This window comes from Bos indicus, chromosome 26, assembly GCF_029378745.1.
Source record: "Bos indicus isolate NIAB-ARS_2022 breed Sahiwal x Tharparkar chromosome 26, NIAB-ARS_B.indTharparkar_mat_pri_1.0, whole genome shotgun sequence".
NCBI classification, from domain to species: domain Eukaryota; kingdom Metazoa; phylum Chordata; class Mammalia; order Artiodactyla; family Bovidae; genus Bos; species Bos indicus.
This window is the reverse complement of record NC_091785.1, coordinates 14,950,668-14,965,467: the sequence shown is the minus strand read 5'-3', so window position 1 is coordinate 14,965,467 and position 14,800 is coordinate 14,950,668.

Here is a 14,800-nt window from a genome sequence, read left to right as displayed (position 1 = left end):
TATTAAGCAGCTGGGGCCAAGTGACTTAATATGACTTAATGTCCTAACAACTTAGTAGCCATCTGGAAAAATAATAAACATCAATTAAAAAAAAAAGTTTTCATTTCTTTCTCAAATAATGACTTCCTAACAGAATGGGTGATCCTATTGAGTTCATAAAGCGGGGAATCAGATGGAAGGCTGCCACTCTCATCTCCTGCTCCACATTGATCTGAATCTATCTGCTTTCCATCACAGTAATCCCTGAAGACCCAGATTTGTCAATGAGTTTGATGTTGGAACTGTGAATAAGAGCTAGTAGTCCATGTGGAGTTTGGTGAATGTTGAGTAGTACTGTGTTTCCGGGACTCCCCAAGCACACATGGGCAGTGGTTAAGAACACAGGCTTGAAAACTTGCTTGCTGGAACCAGAGTCCTGACTGTACTACTCACTGTGTCACCTTGGGCTAATTATTTTAGCTTTAAGTGTTTCAATCTTCCTGTGTATCCAAAGGGCAGAATAAAAGTATTATCTTATAGGTTTTGGGGGAATCAAGTGAAGTTGCCACCTGTAATGCACTTAGCACAGTAGATGTTCAGGGGACACTGGGTCAGGCTCTGCTCAACACTGTGTGTGGACTTACGGGCTGACCACACAGCCCTGTTTGCTGGGATTGTCTCAGGTCATGAGATTATTATTAGAACCCTCTCCCAATATGAAATTGCTCTGATTTGGAAGATAAATTATCTGGCAGCCCACTGTTACATTTTTTAACTCATTTAGTGCTCCTACGGAGAAGGCAATGGCACCCCACTCCAGTACTCTTGCCTGGAAAATCCCATGGACGGAGGAGCCTGGTAGGCTGCAGTCCATGAGGTTTCGAAGAGTCGGAAGACTGAGAGACTTCACTTTCACTTTTCACTTTCATGCATTGGAGAAGGAAATGGCAACCCACTCCAGAGTTGCTGCCTGGAAAATCCCAGGGGCTGGGGAGCCTGAGGCCATCTCTGGGGTCGCACAGAGTCGGACATGACTGAAGCGACTTAGCAGCAGCAGCAGCAGTAGCAGTGCTCCTACAGGTTGCAGGCACTGGGATTTGAATCTAAGCAGTCTGGTTATCTGCTTTTTGCCCTAATTTGCCCTGGCCCCTGCTCTTAAGCACTACAGCAGTGCTTCTTAACTGGGGTGAGGGCAGGAGGTAGATGTTATGCGCTCGCGTACACACACACACACTGCCACAGAGACATTTGGTAACCATCCAGAGACATTTTTTGCTTGTCACCCTAGGGGGTTGTTGTGGCGTCCAGTGGGTAGGGGAGAGGCCAGGGCTGCTGCCAAACATCCTGCAGTGCACAGGACAGCTCTGCAGCAAAGACCTGTCTAGCCCCAAGTACCGATAGTGCTGAGGCTGAGAAACCCTGGGCCAGAGGCTGCGTCCTCTTGCGGCCTTGGCACACTCTACCGCTTACTGTTGGCTTCCGCTGTGAAGTCCCACCCTGCAGCAAAAACCAGAAATGTGATTCTTTTCCTGGTAGGAACTTCACCATGAACTCTGTAACCCCTTTCATCAACCCACTGGTGAGGCTCAACGTCGTGCTGTGGCCCCAGGTGTCCACAGCTGCAAAATCCCCTTGTTCCGAGGGGCCGGGTACAGAGTCCCCTCAGTGCACTGACATCACCTGTTCCTCGGAGACAAGGCGGGAGGAAACCACAGAGGTGAGCCCTGGTCGTGACAGCTGGATTCACTGCTCAGGGCCATTGTTAGCGTCATGTTTCTTTGCCTCTTCCACGCTTAGATAAACTGGTAGAAATGGAGATGAGGATCCACCAAATATAAATATGGGCGGTCTAGTTTCTGAAATAAATGGAAGGTCATATTGAGGGTGACTCCTGTGCCTATTTATATTTTTAACCAAACAAGAGGAGGGGATTTTTTCCTGTGTGTGGGTTTTCTTAATTTTCCTCTGGAAAAACTTTATAAAGTTTGTATGAAAATGCTTTCTGGTCTGCAGTTTCCTCTCCAAACTTCTCCGTAGCCAGTCTGTGTATCATCTCTTTATCTATAGATCTATGTCTATCAGGTTTGAAACGTAAGTTCTTGCAAAGTCCAGAATATCTCCTTGTACAATTAGGATCTATTCTGGAGCAGAAGGCAAAGGGCACTTACTCCTGTGTAGAGATTTAAAGTCTCCCTCCTGCCTCTGCTCCTCCCATCTTATCAAGGTGTTTAGACCCCAGGCCCCACTGCCCTGAGTATTCACAGCTGAGTAACCACCCCAGCCAGGCCGGTAGGGTGCAGGGAAGGCCACCTCAAGCTCCTTCTTCAAGGAGGCCCATGAGTTCCCAAGTGGACAGGGCACCGAGTGGCCTTCGGATACATGCAAAATGTAGGACGTGACAGCCACACCGTTCTGAGTAAATAGCAGGAGCTTTCACGTGCCTCCGGCCTGTAATCCCCCTATCCATGTCACACCTATTGGCCAAAACAGAGAAACCCAAGTAGAAAGTGGAAAACGAAAAGCTAAGTCCAAGCGAGACAAGTGATCGGCACCTGGTCATGAAGTATTTGCGTACTAAAGGCCCAGGGCAGGCATCTGTCAACCAGGCCTGGTGGCCCAACCACAACTAACGCATGCCATGCTGTAGCAAAATTAGAAAAGTGAGCGGACACTAGGAAGAGGCAAGGTGGATGCAGCCAAGGCTCGGAGCTCGGGGAGGAGGGCCGGGCTGGGTCTCGGCCGCTGTTTATACCCCTCAGGCAGGTGTCCTCGGCAGGGAACAACCTGGTGGTTTGCAGGCTTGTGCTGCAAGGGCTCTTCTCCCTGACCCTTCCACTTGTCGGTGGTCTCTGCTTCAGCCCTCAGAGCTGCCCCCCCAACACCTATCACACTGGGGGCGCTGACTGGACAGGAGTGTGTCCCATCAAGCCCACCACTTGCCTGGCGGCTGTGCTCAAGCTCACCGCTGCGGGAATCTCGCCTGAGCAGAGGAAGAGAGCAGAGTAGGGGCCAGCCTTGTGCAACTGTGAGGACTGAGATGTACAATGAGGGTCTGGCGCCGGCCGGACCTCGGTTGTTGGAGACCTAGTGTGACGACACTTGGTTTCCTGAGGCAAACGAAGATGGTGAGGACAGTCCTGAGGAAGCCACTGCTTCCTGAGGGCGTCTTAGGAGCAAAAACTCCAGGAGGGATCAGCCTCACCTCTGAGGTGACTTTGAGGAGAAAGGACAGTGAGGAGCAGGGGGCAGGGCTGGGGGTGTGGGGAGGGCAAGGGAGAATAATAATAATAGAAGCAGTAACAATATTAAGAGCAATCAACACATATGTACATGGTAACTACCATGACCCAGGCACTGTTTTAAGCACTTATTTGTATTAAGCCACTTAATTTTCATAACAATCCTATGAGGTAGTGTGGTGTTTATAACATATGGCTGCAAATTTTTTGACACTCCTCCCTTCAAAAAGTGGAACCTAATTCTCCTCCCCTTGCATGTGAGTGGGACTAACTTTTTGCCTAATGAATGGATGTAGCAGAAATGATACTACTCCACCAGTGAGGTCATTAAAAGCATGTGACCTCTGTCTTGCTCTCTCTCTGGCATCACTTGCTCTGGGGGGAAAGCAACCACCATGTTGTAATGACACTCAAGCAGCCCACTGAGGGATAAAGTGCAGCCTACATCCAGCACCACTGTGTCAGCCAGGTGAGAAAGTCACTTTGGAAACAGCACTTCCAGCCCCAGCTGAGCCTTTGGGTAACTATGGCCCTGGCCCCTATCTAACCAAACCTCTAGAGAATCCTTATAGCGGAGTCACCCAGATAAGCTGCTACTGAATCCCTGAACCATAGAAACTTAGAGATAATACATGTTCATTGTTGTTCTAAGCCACTAACTTTGGGGAAAATTTGTTTCATATTATAGCAAAGATAATGAATGCAAGTGGGTACTTTTAAAAGCCCATTTTACAGATGTGGAAACAGAAGCCTAGAGAAGTAACGGAATTTGCCTAAGGTCCTCATAAGTATGGTCTGAAACCAGCCCGTCTGGCTCCAGATTCCATGTTCTGCACACTGTGGTGAACCTGCCAAGACTTGAAACCATGAGAAAACAGAAGCTTGCCCAGGAGGCGGGGCCCAGTGGCCTCAGCAGTGGTTCCTCCGCTGACTGCTCCTGGTCCTGCCCGTTTTATCAGCTGGCTGTAGTCCTCCTGTCCAAACTGGGAGTCAGCAGGAGCCTTTTCAGTACATTTCCTTCCTGCTTGAATTGGCCAGAATTAATTCCTATTGCTGTCGCCAAGACGGCTAACCTTGGAAGATCTGCCCTCCCCAAACCTTGTTGTTTAAAGGTGGTCTTTACTTTAGTGGCAACCAGATTGCCTCTAAGATAGGACCTTAAACTCACAAAAGGGAATTTGGTGATCACCTGGCTCCATTCTTCCAAGGAAAAGCCGCAACTACAAATTTTTGTACTCAGAAAAGCAATTCAGATAAGGTCCATTTCTACATAAACAGCAGCTTTTCTCTGTGGCCCCCTCTCCCTGAGGAGCCACAATGGCCAGTCTAAGAAGGAAAGTGGTCCACTTAACACACACTGATGGTTCCATCCTTACCACATGCCAGGCACCAGACCAGGCTCTAGAAATGTGAAGATGGGGGGTGGATGATACCATCACAATTCCCAAAGAGCCTTCTGCAACCCAAGATGTGGCTTTATTGAAATTCTGTGTATCCCAAGGAGACTGTTGGCCAAGGTCTTACACAGTATATTGCAAGATTCCTCTTGCATCACTTATTTAAAAAAAAAAAACTTTATTCCTTCTATGTTTCTGATTATAAAACAGTAAGATCTGGAAAATATAAGAAATAATTCAGATAAAATAAACATAAACAAATATAAGAAATAACTCAGAGATAACCCTGTGAAATTTTGCTGGGTAGATTTCCAGCGTTTTTTTCCTATGCATCTGAGGCTGGCTGTAGGCATATAGTACTTTACAAATTGGGGGTCAGGGTACACCCATGAATTTGTAATATGCATTTTTTAAATTGCCTGGAACATTATTTTCCTGCTTTGTACTTCAGTTCCCCCAATGCACAAGGCTGCCCCTTGACACACCTCTTCCTGCTGAGAGCGTGCCTGCAGGTGGGGGAAACACCCAACCACACATACCCTCCAGCAATGGCTCTCAGACATCCATCCTTGCTTCCCTTTCCACTGGTTTAAAGTGAAACAAGAAAAATATAGGCCACATAGTTTTTCATCGGGGGTTTCCCTGGTAGCTCAATGGTAAAGAATCCACCTGCCTATGCAGGAGTCTCAGGTTCGATCCCTGGGTTGGGAAAATCCCCTGGAGAAAGAAATTGCAACCCGTTCTAGTATTCTTGCCTGGTAAATCCCATAGACAGAGGAGCCTAGCAGGCTATAGTCCATAGGATTGCAAAGAGCCAGACACGACTTAGCAACTAAACAAGTTTTTCTCAAAGCTAAATATGTCCACTTTTAATTGTAAAATTATGTTCTGCTCACTTTTATGCGAAGCTTCTTTTTCTTTTAGGACAAAGTATCTTTAGAAGAAACAATCCTATGAAAAAAGGTTGACCTGTGTAAAAATCCTATGAGGACTTCTCTGATGGTCCAACGGTTAAGACTCTTCCTGCCAATGCAGGGGACACGATGGGTTCGAGCCCTGGTTGGGGAAGATTCCACATGCCTCAGGACAGCTAAGTCTGTGCACCACAATTACTGAGCCCACACTCCAGAGGCCGACCGGACCCCGGGATACGAGAAACCACGGCAACGTGAAGCCTGCACACAGCAACTAGAGTAGCCCCCACTCGCCACGACTACAGAAAGCCTGCACACAGCAGTGGAGACCCAGCATGGTCAAAAATACATAAATAAGTGCATTTTTTAAATGGACTAAATATTTAAAATCACTTACTTCTTCCTTTGGAGAAAAAACAAAAACAAAAACCTATGAGATTTGTTAAGATTTATAATAGAAAATATTATCCTGACCCATGAGGTCCCAAAGACCAGGAACTTCTGCTCCAGGCCTCCAGGAAAACTCAGTCCAGGCTCAGCAGCCCAGACCATGACAATAATAAGGATGCGTGAATTTATAGAAGAAAAGACCTCCACGTTAAAAACCCTCTCGTGTTCATGCTCTGATCTCCTCCTAAGGACAGTTATCCAGGGCAGGTAGTGTAGTTTCTCATTCTACACATGAGGCAGTGGAAGGCCCCAGCAGGGCAAGGGGAGGGGGTCCAGCTTCCATGGCTGGTTAGGCCCAACGGAGCAGACCCAGGTTGCTGACTGCCATCCCAGTGACCTTGGACAGGTTCTTAGACGGGCTCTTTTTGGAGCCACAGCAGTTTTGAGGTGACACCAGGTCCCACTCAGAATAGAGATAGGCAGTTGCAGTATCAAACTTGATGGAATATTCTGAAATTCCTCTCCAGGAACCACGAAGTTACAACCCACTTAAGTGGCCAGAAACCCAGGCCTGGGGGCTTCTTCTGCCACTGCTGGGGAGGTGCAGACTCTGGGGAATCTAGGCACAAGCAGCCGCAAGCCCAGCAATGAAGGGTGTCAGGAAATGCCTGGTCATACGGGTGGCAGCCTCCCAGGCTGGATGTTGGTTCTGAGGCTGATGGGTAGCCTTTCAGGAAGGGCTCCAGGGGGTAATGAAAGGGGTCCCCAGAGCCTAGGCAGCTGGTTTATGGGACATACTATAATGGGCAGAGTGCTGGACCCACCCAAGAGCCCAGTTCAGGAGCTGCCTGCCCTCGGGCACAGCCATCACCTTCTGGAGCCTCAGCTTCTTGTCTCACAAATGAAAATATTAAACAAAATAAATTCTAGAAACCTAGCTGCCAGCAAGGGTCTGGTGGCAGAGCTGGGGAATACTTTTAAAGCTGCTCCACACTGCCCCCTCGTGGCAACTGACTATGGTCCCTCAAAGCTCAGGTGTGCATCCATCCATCAATCCATCTTTTCTTCTTTCCATTCAAAAACACTAACAGGCACTCTGCCAGTTGTTGAAGATGCCAAAGCAAATGATATATAGTCCCTGTCTTAAGTCTGTGGGGAACTCACAAAACATAGATAAAATATGGGACCAACCCCTGGGTGAATGTCATGGAGATAGGTGGGGCTAGTAGCGGGCCCTCCCGGGAGACTCAAGCAGGATGCACAGAGGAGCTGGTGGGTCACTCAACAGACAAGCACTGAGGACAGAAATGAACTGGGGTGGAGGGCGAGGCAAGTACATACATGTCACTGAAGGGGGAAGGCAGACGTGGAAGAGTCGAGGAACATGCGCATCAGTCCCCACCCAGCGTTTCACCCCGCTTTGTCCAGAACTGTGGGTTCCTAACAGACTCGGTCACCTGAAGTGTGGAGCAGGGACTGATCTGGGGCATTGACCTTAGTTTGCTTTCTGGGCTTTTCTAAAGGAGAAACTTCCTAGAGCAGTTCCTCAACTCTCCCCCAGAACAGGGTTCTCTATCTGGGATAAGATCCAATGCTTAAAGAAATGACTTCCGTTTTTGCAGCCTAGTTTTGGTAGCTGAATTCATCTCTGAGGCTGCTTTAATGGACCCTTGCTTCTGTAGAGGGAAACCAGAACTGAGTCCTGAGGGGAGAGGATGTGACAAATCATAGCCCAATGACAATACAGGAGATGAATTAGGAGAAAGTGCTGTCCCCGGGGGCCTGGTGTGTCTCTGAGGAGCATATCAGCTCTTAGATTTCAGAGAGTGGGGGGATTAGACAGCCCTGGGTCCACATCTGAGGTGGGGAGCAGGGGGTAATAACCACCTGAAGGAACAGAACCGCAAGGAGAAGTGGGGACCAGGTAGTACTTGGAGCTGTGGTCTGACTTCAGTCAAATGAGGAGACTGGGCTCCTGCTGCAGGCAGGGGCTTGAATGACAGTTCTTTGGATGTTTAAGGATGAAGACACTGTGGAAAAGAGACCTTGAGACAGGTCTTATGCCTGTTTCACACATGTATATGCGTGTGCACACATACACACACAGTACAGAAATGCTATTGGGGGATATATACCTACCTGATGGCTGCCCTTTTGAACCCCATCCTGTAATTGGAAAGTTTCCTGCACTGTGGGTCCTGCCTCCCCAAGGTCAGAGGCTGATACCGGCTTTCTCAGCTCCCTTGCAGCAAGACTGTATCCTAGGTTTAGCCCAATCAGACACCCCATGACTGACTTGGCCTCCAGGAGAGGACATGAGGAAGCTGGGGCAGCAGAGAATTCACTCTGGGGTGAGTGTTTAGGGCACTGTGGTGGGGGTTCCAGCACCCAGTGACCACACCAACAGTGGGAGCTGAGCATGACATCTGTCCAGACTGGGAAGTGTCCAAAACCAATTCTCTGGACCCACTTCAGAGATCTTGTAAGCTACATTAATGTCTTTTCGGTTTAATCCAGCAGAGTAGGTTTGTATGTGAATTTTGCTCCTCCTGTACTAAGGATTATTCCTTAATCTCAGAGCCCTCTGACCTGGTTTCATCAGAGTCCTAGCTCTCTGGGAAAATGCTCAGGCTTACCTGAGCATTGGCTGAGTGCAGGCCCCAAGTCCTTACTTTCTTTAACCACTACAGGAACAAGGCTGTAAGTCCTCGCCAACTTTCTCCTACTTTACTTTCCCTCTCTCCAAGTTGTGTTGCAAAATCAGCCAGTTCTGTCTTGCCAACCACGTCACCTCCACTTTTTCTTCCTCTCTTGAAACTTCTGCTATTTCTAACAATTGCCAACAGAAAGTTTTTCCAGGGCCTGGCATTGAAGGGGACCCTTAGGGAGTAAGGGTGTGTGTGAGTGCATGAGAAGGGAGGTCGGGGTGGGACCGGCTACCAGAGAATTAAGAAAGAGAAGCTCCTGGTTGAAGTTGCTGACACAGTACGTTCTCTTTTCTCACAACTTAGGAATCTATTCTCTATACTATTATGCATGGAGCAGTCTCTTTCCTTCTTTGGGGGATGGTGGTGAGGAGCTGAGATCTCTAAAGTCAGTCTTTTCTAAATTGTTAAAAAATCATAGCTTTTACTGACAAGCACATGATATGATTGACTCATGTAAATCTCAGAAAATCCCTTGTGGGAGGTGAGCAGCACTTTACTATTTGTGTCCCCATCTTATAGCTAAGAAAACTGAGACCGGGACTTCCCCGGTGGTCCAGGCGTCGAGAATCCGCCTGCCAGTGCAAGGGACACAGGTTTGATCCCTGCTCCAGAAAGATCCCACATGCCACGCAACAGCTAAGCCCATGTACCACAACTACTGCAACAAGAAAAGGCACTGCAATGAGACTCGGGAATCACAACTAGAGAAAGCCCACACACAACAATGAAGACCCAACACAGCCCAAAGTAAATAAACACATTAAAAAATTTTTTTAAAGAAAAGAGAACTGAAACCAGAGAATACCCTGTCAGGAGTCTTGGTTGGAAATTCAACTCAAAGTTAAACAAACAAAAAGGAGGAGGAAGAGGAGGGTAAAGGTGGGACGAGGGGGGAGGACAGAAGGGAAAAGCCGTGTTCTGATTCAGGTAAGCAGAAAGGCCAGTAGGTGGATCCAGCTTTAGGCACACAGGATCCAGGGACCCAAACAACTTATTTGGGTGTCTGTCAGCCTCCTGACTCTCTTCTCTGAACTGGCTCTGTTTCAGGCAGCTCATCCCCTCATGGGAGCACAGAGGGCACAGCAGCTCTTGCCCACTTCCTACAAATTCAAAAACTCTTTTCTAACATTTTGGGCAGAATTCCCCACGATGGCTCTCATTGGCTGGGTTGAGGTCAGGTGCTCACCCCTGGAATCGGGACCAAGTCTGAGAAAGGGCAGATTCCACAGAGAAAAGTCAGAATTCTGAGACCAGAAGTGGGCAGGGACTCTGGGTAGGCTAAAGCCATAGAGGTAGAGGGGTCCACAATGGTAACATGAAAAGTGGATGTGTCAGTTCACTCCAAAGTTACCATCTGACTGAAACTGTAGGCGAGACTCCAACAGAGAACAAGCTGGCCCCCTTGATGCACAAAACCACGATAGGCAGTAATACATTTTTGTGTGACTTTGGCATCTAAGGTCCAGGAATGGGCCAGCAGGTCTGTGCTCGAGTGCTGGTTTCATCCTAATGAGCTGGGTTGACCTTGCAGATTTAACCACTTCAGTTCAGTTCAGTCGTTCAGTCATGTCCAACCCTTTGTGATCCCATGGACTGCAGCACGCCAGGCCTCCCTGTCCATCACCAACTCCTGGAGTTTACTCAAACTCACATCCACTGAGTCAGTGATGCCATCCAACCATCTCATCCTCTGTCGTCCCCTTCTCCTCCTGCCTTCAATCTTTCCCAGGATCAGGGTCTTTTCAAATGAGTCAGTTCTTCACATCAGGAGGCCAAAGTATTGGAGTTTCAGCTTCAGCATCAGTCCTTCCAATGAATATTCAGGACTGATTTCCTTTAGGATGAACTAGTTGGATCTCCTTGCAGTCCAAGGGACTCTCAAGAGTCTTCTCCAACACCACAGTTCAAAAACATCAGTTCTTCGGAGCTCAGCTTTCTTTATAGTCCAACTCTCACATCCATACATGACCACTGGAAAAACCATAGCTTTGACTAGATGGACCTTTGTTGGCAAAGTAATGTCTCTGCTTTTTAATATGCTGTCTAGGTTGGTCATAGCTTTTCTTCCAAGGAGTAAGCATCTATTAATTTCATGGCTGCAATCACCCTCTGCAGTGATTTTGGAGCCCAGAAAAATAAAGTCTGTCACTGTTTCCAGTTTCCCCATCTATTTGCCATGAAGTGATGGGACTGGATGCCATGATCTTAGTTTTCTGTGATCTTAGTTTTCTGAATGTTGAGTTTTAAGCCAACTTTTTCACTCTCCTCTTTCACTTTCAACAAGAGGCTCTTTAGTTCTTCTTCACTTCCTGCCATAAGGGTGGTGTCATGTGCATATCTGAGGTTTACTGATATTTCTCCCGGCAATCTTGATTCCAGCTTGTGTTTCATACACCCCAGCGTTTCTCATGAGGTACTCTGCATATAAGTTAAATAAGCAGGGTGACAATATACAACCTTGACGTACTCCTTTCCTGATTTGGAACTGGTCTGTTGTTCCATGTCCAGTTGTAACTGTTGCTTCCTGACCTGCATACAGATTTCTCAGGAGACAGGTCAGGTGGTCTGGTATTCTCCTCTTTTTAAGAATTTTCTACAGTTTGTTGTGATCCACATAGTAAAAGGCTTTGGCATAGTCAATAAAGCAGATGTTTTTCTGGAACTCTCTTGCTTTTTCCATGATTCAGCGGATGTTGGCAATTTGATCTCTGGTTCCTCTGCCTTTTCTAAAATCAGCTTGAACATCTGGAAGTTCATGGTTCACGTATTATTGAAGCCTGGCTTGGAGAATTTTGAGCATTACTAGTGTGTGAGATGAGTGCAACTGTGTGGTAGTTTGAACATTCTTTGGCATTGCTTTTCTTAGGGATTGGAATGAAAACTGACTTTTTCCAGCCCTGTGGCCACTGCTGAGTTTTCCAGATTTGCTGGCATATTGAGTGCAGCACTTTCACAGCATCATCTTTTAGGATTTGAAAGAGCTCAACTGGAATTCCATCACTTCCACTAGCTTTGTTCGTAGTGATGCTTCATAAGGCCCACTTGACTTCGCATTCCAGGATGTCTGGCTCTAGGTGAGTGATCACAGCATTGTGATTATCTGGGTCGTGAAGATCTTTTTTGTATAGTTCTTCTGTATATCCCTTGGTATCTTTAATTTTCTTAACGAGATGTCTAGTTTTTCCCATTCTATTGTTTTCCTCTATTTCTTTGCATTGATCACTGAGGAAGGCTTTCTTACTTAGACTCTCACTTTTCTCATTTACAAAACAGAAATAATAATACCTGTCCAATCTCCCTCATTGAATTGTTGTAGAAATGAAATTCAGTTCAGTTCAGTTGCTCAGTGGCGTCCAACTCTGCAACCCCATGAACTGCAGCACGCCAGGCCTACCTATCCATCATCAACTCCAAGAGTTCACTCAAACTCACGTCCATCGAGTCGGTGATGCCATCCAGCCATCTCATCTCTGTCATCCCCTCTCCTCCTGCCCTCAATCCCTCCCAGCATCAGAGTCTTTTCCAATGAGTCAACTCTTCGCATGAGGTGGCCAAAGTACTGGAGTTTCAGCTTTAGCATCGTTCCTTCCAAAGAACATCCAGGGCTGATCTCCTTCAGAATGGACTGGTTGGATCTCCTTGCAGTCCAAAGGACTCTCAAGAGTCTTCTCTAACACCACAGTTCAAAATGTTATACCTTGAATTAAAAAGCACTTTGAAGAGTCAAATATAAGGTATTATATTATTCCTGACGGGCGCGCTGTGACGGGCGCGCTAAAGCGCAGGCGGCTGCGACGGGCGCGCTAAAGCGCGGCCGAGAGGAGCCACCCCACGTCCGAGGTCAGGGGCAGAAGCCGGGAGGACCCCATGCCCGAAGGGCGGTGGCCAAGAGGAGTTACCCCATGTCCGAGGTCAGGGGCAGAGGCCGAGAGTACCAGACTGCGACGGCGCAGGAACGGCTGAGAGGAGCTACCCCGTGTCCGAGGTCGTGGGGGGGGTGGCCCAGAGGAGATACCCAGCATCCGAGGCCAGGGGTGGCGACGAGAGGAGTTACCCCACGTCTGAGGTCAGGGGCGGCAACGAGAGGAGTTACCCCGCATCCGAGGTCAGGGGCGGCGGCCGGGAGGAGATACCCCACGCCCCAAGCCTAAGGCCGGGGCAGCGGCCGGGACCACCAACCCCATGTCCAAGGAGCCATGGCTGCGTGGGTGCAGGAGGGCCTAGAGGAGCTATCCCACATTGAAAGTCAGGAAGGGCGGCGGTGAGGAGATACCTCTTGTCCAAGGTAAGGAGCAATGGCTGCGCTTTGCTGGAGCAGCCGTGAAGAGATACCCCACACCCAAGGTAAGAGAAACCCAAATAAGACGGTAGGTGTTGCAAGAGGGCATCAGAGGGCAAACACACTGAAGCCATACTCACAGAAAACTAGTCAATCTAATCACACTAGGACCACAGCCTTGTCTAGCTCAATGAAACTAAGCCATGCCTGTGGGGCAACCCAGGATGGGCAGGTCATGGTGGAGGGATCTGACAGAATGTGGTCTGCTGGAGAAGGGAATGGCAAACCACTTCAATATTCTTGCCTTGAGAACCCCATGAACAGTATGAAAAGGCAAAATGATAGGATACTGAAAGAGAAACTCCCCAGGTCAGTAGGTGCCCAATATGCTCCTGGAGATCAGTGGAGAAATAACTCCAGAAAGAATGAAGGGATGGAGCCAAAGCAAAAATGATACCCCGCTGTGGATGAGACTGGTGCTAGAAGCAAGGTCCGATGCTGTAAAGAGCAATATTGCATAGGAACCTGGAATGTCAGGTCCATGAATCAAGGCAAATTGGAAGTGGTCAAACAAGAGATGGTAAGAGTGAATGTCGACATTCTAGGAATCAGCAAACTCAAATGGACTGGAATGGGTGAATTTAACTCAGGTGACCATTATATCTACTACTGCGGGCAGGAATCCCTCAGAAGAAATGGAGTGGCCATCATGGTCAACAAAAGAGTCCGAAATGCAGTACTTGGATGCAATCTCAAAAACGACAGAATGATCTCTGTTTGTTTCCAAGGCAAACCATTCAATATCATAGTAATCCAAGTCTATGCCCCAACCAGTAATACTGAAGAAGCTGAAGTTGAACGGTTCTATGAAGACCTACAAGACCTTTTAGAACTAACACCCAAAAAAGATGTCCTTTTCATTATAGGGGACTGGAATGCAGAAGTAGGAAGTCAAGAAACACCTGGAGTAACAGGCAAATTTGGCCTGGGAATACGGAATGAAGCAGGGCAAAGACTAATAGCGTTTTGCCAAGAAAATGCACTGGTCACAGCAAACACCCTCTTCCAACAACACAAGAGAAGACTTTATACATGGACATCACCAGATGGTCAACACCGAAATCAGATTGATTATATTCTTTGCAGCCAAAGATGGAGAAGCTCTATACAGTCAGCAAAAACAAGACCAGGAGCTGACTGTGGCTCAGACCATGAACTCCTTATTGCCATATTCAGACTTAAATTGAAGAAAGTAGGGAAAACCACTAGGCCATTCAGGTATGACCTAAATCAAATCCCTTATGATTATACAGTGGAAGTGAGAAATAGATTTAAGGGCCTAGATCTGATAGATAGAGTGCCTGATGAACTATAGAATGAGGTTCGTGACACTGTACAGGAGACAGGGATCAAGACCATCCCCATGGAAAAGAAATGCAAAAAAGCAAAATGGCTGTCTGGGGAGGCCTTACAAATAGCTGTGAAAAGAAGAGAAGCGAAAAGCAAAGGAGAAAAGGAAAGATATAAACATCTGAATGCAGAGTTCCAAAGAATAGCAAGAAGAGATAAGAAAGCCTTCTTCAGCAATCAATGCAAAGAAATAGAGGAAAACAACAGAATGGGAAAGACTAGGGATCTCTTTAAGAAAATCAGAGATACCAAAGGGACATTTCATGCAAAGATGGGCTCGATAAAAGACAGAAATGGTATGGACCTAACAGAAGCAGAAGATATTAAGAAGAGATGGCAAGAATACACAGAAGAACTGTACAAAAAAGATCTTCACGACCAAGATAATCACGATGGTGTGATCATTGACCTAGAGCCAGACATCCTGGAATGTGAAGTCAAGTGGGCCTTAGGAAGCATCACTACGAACAAAGCTAGTGGAGGT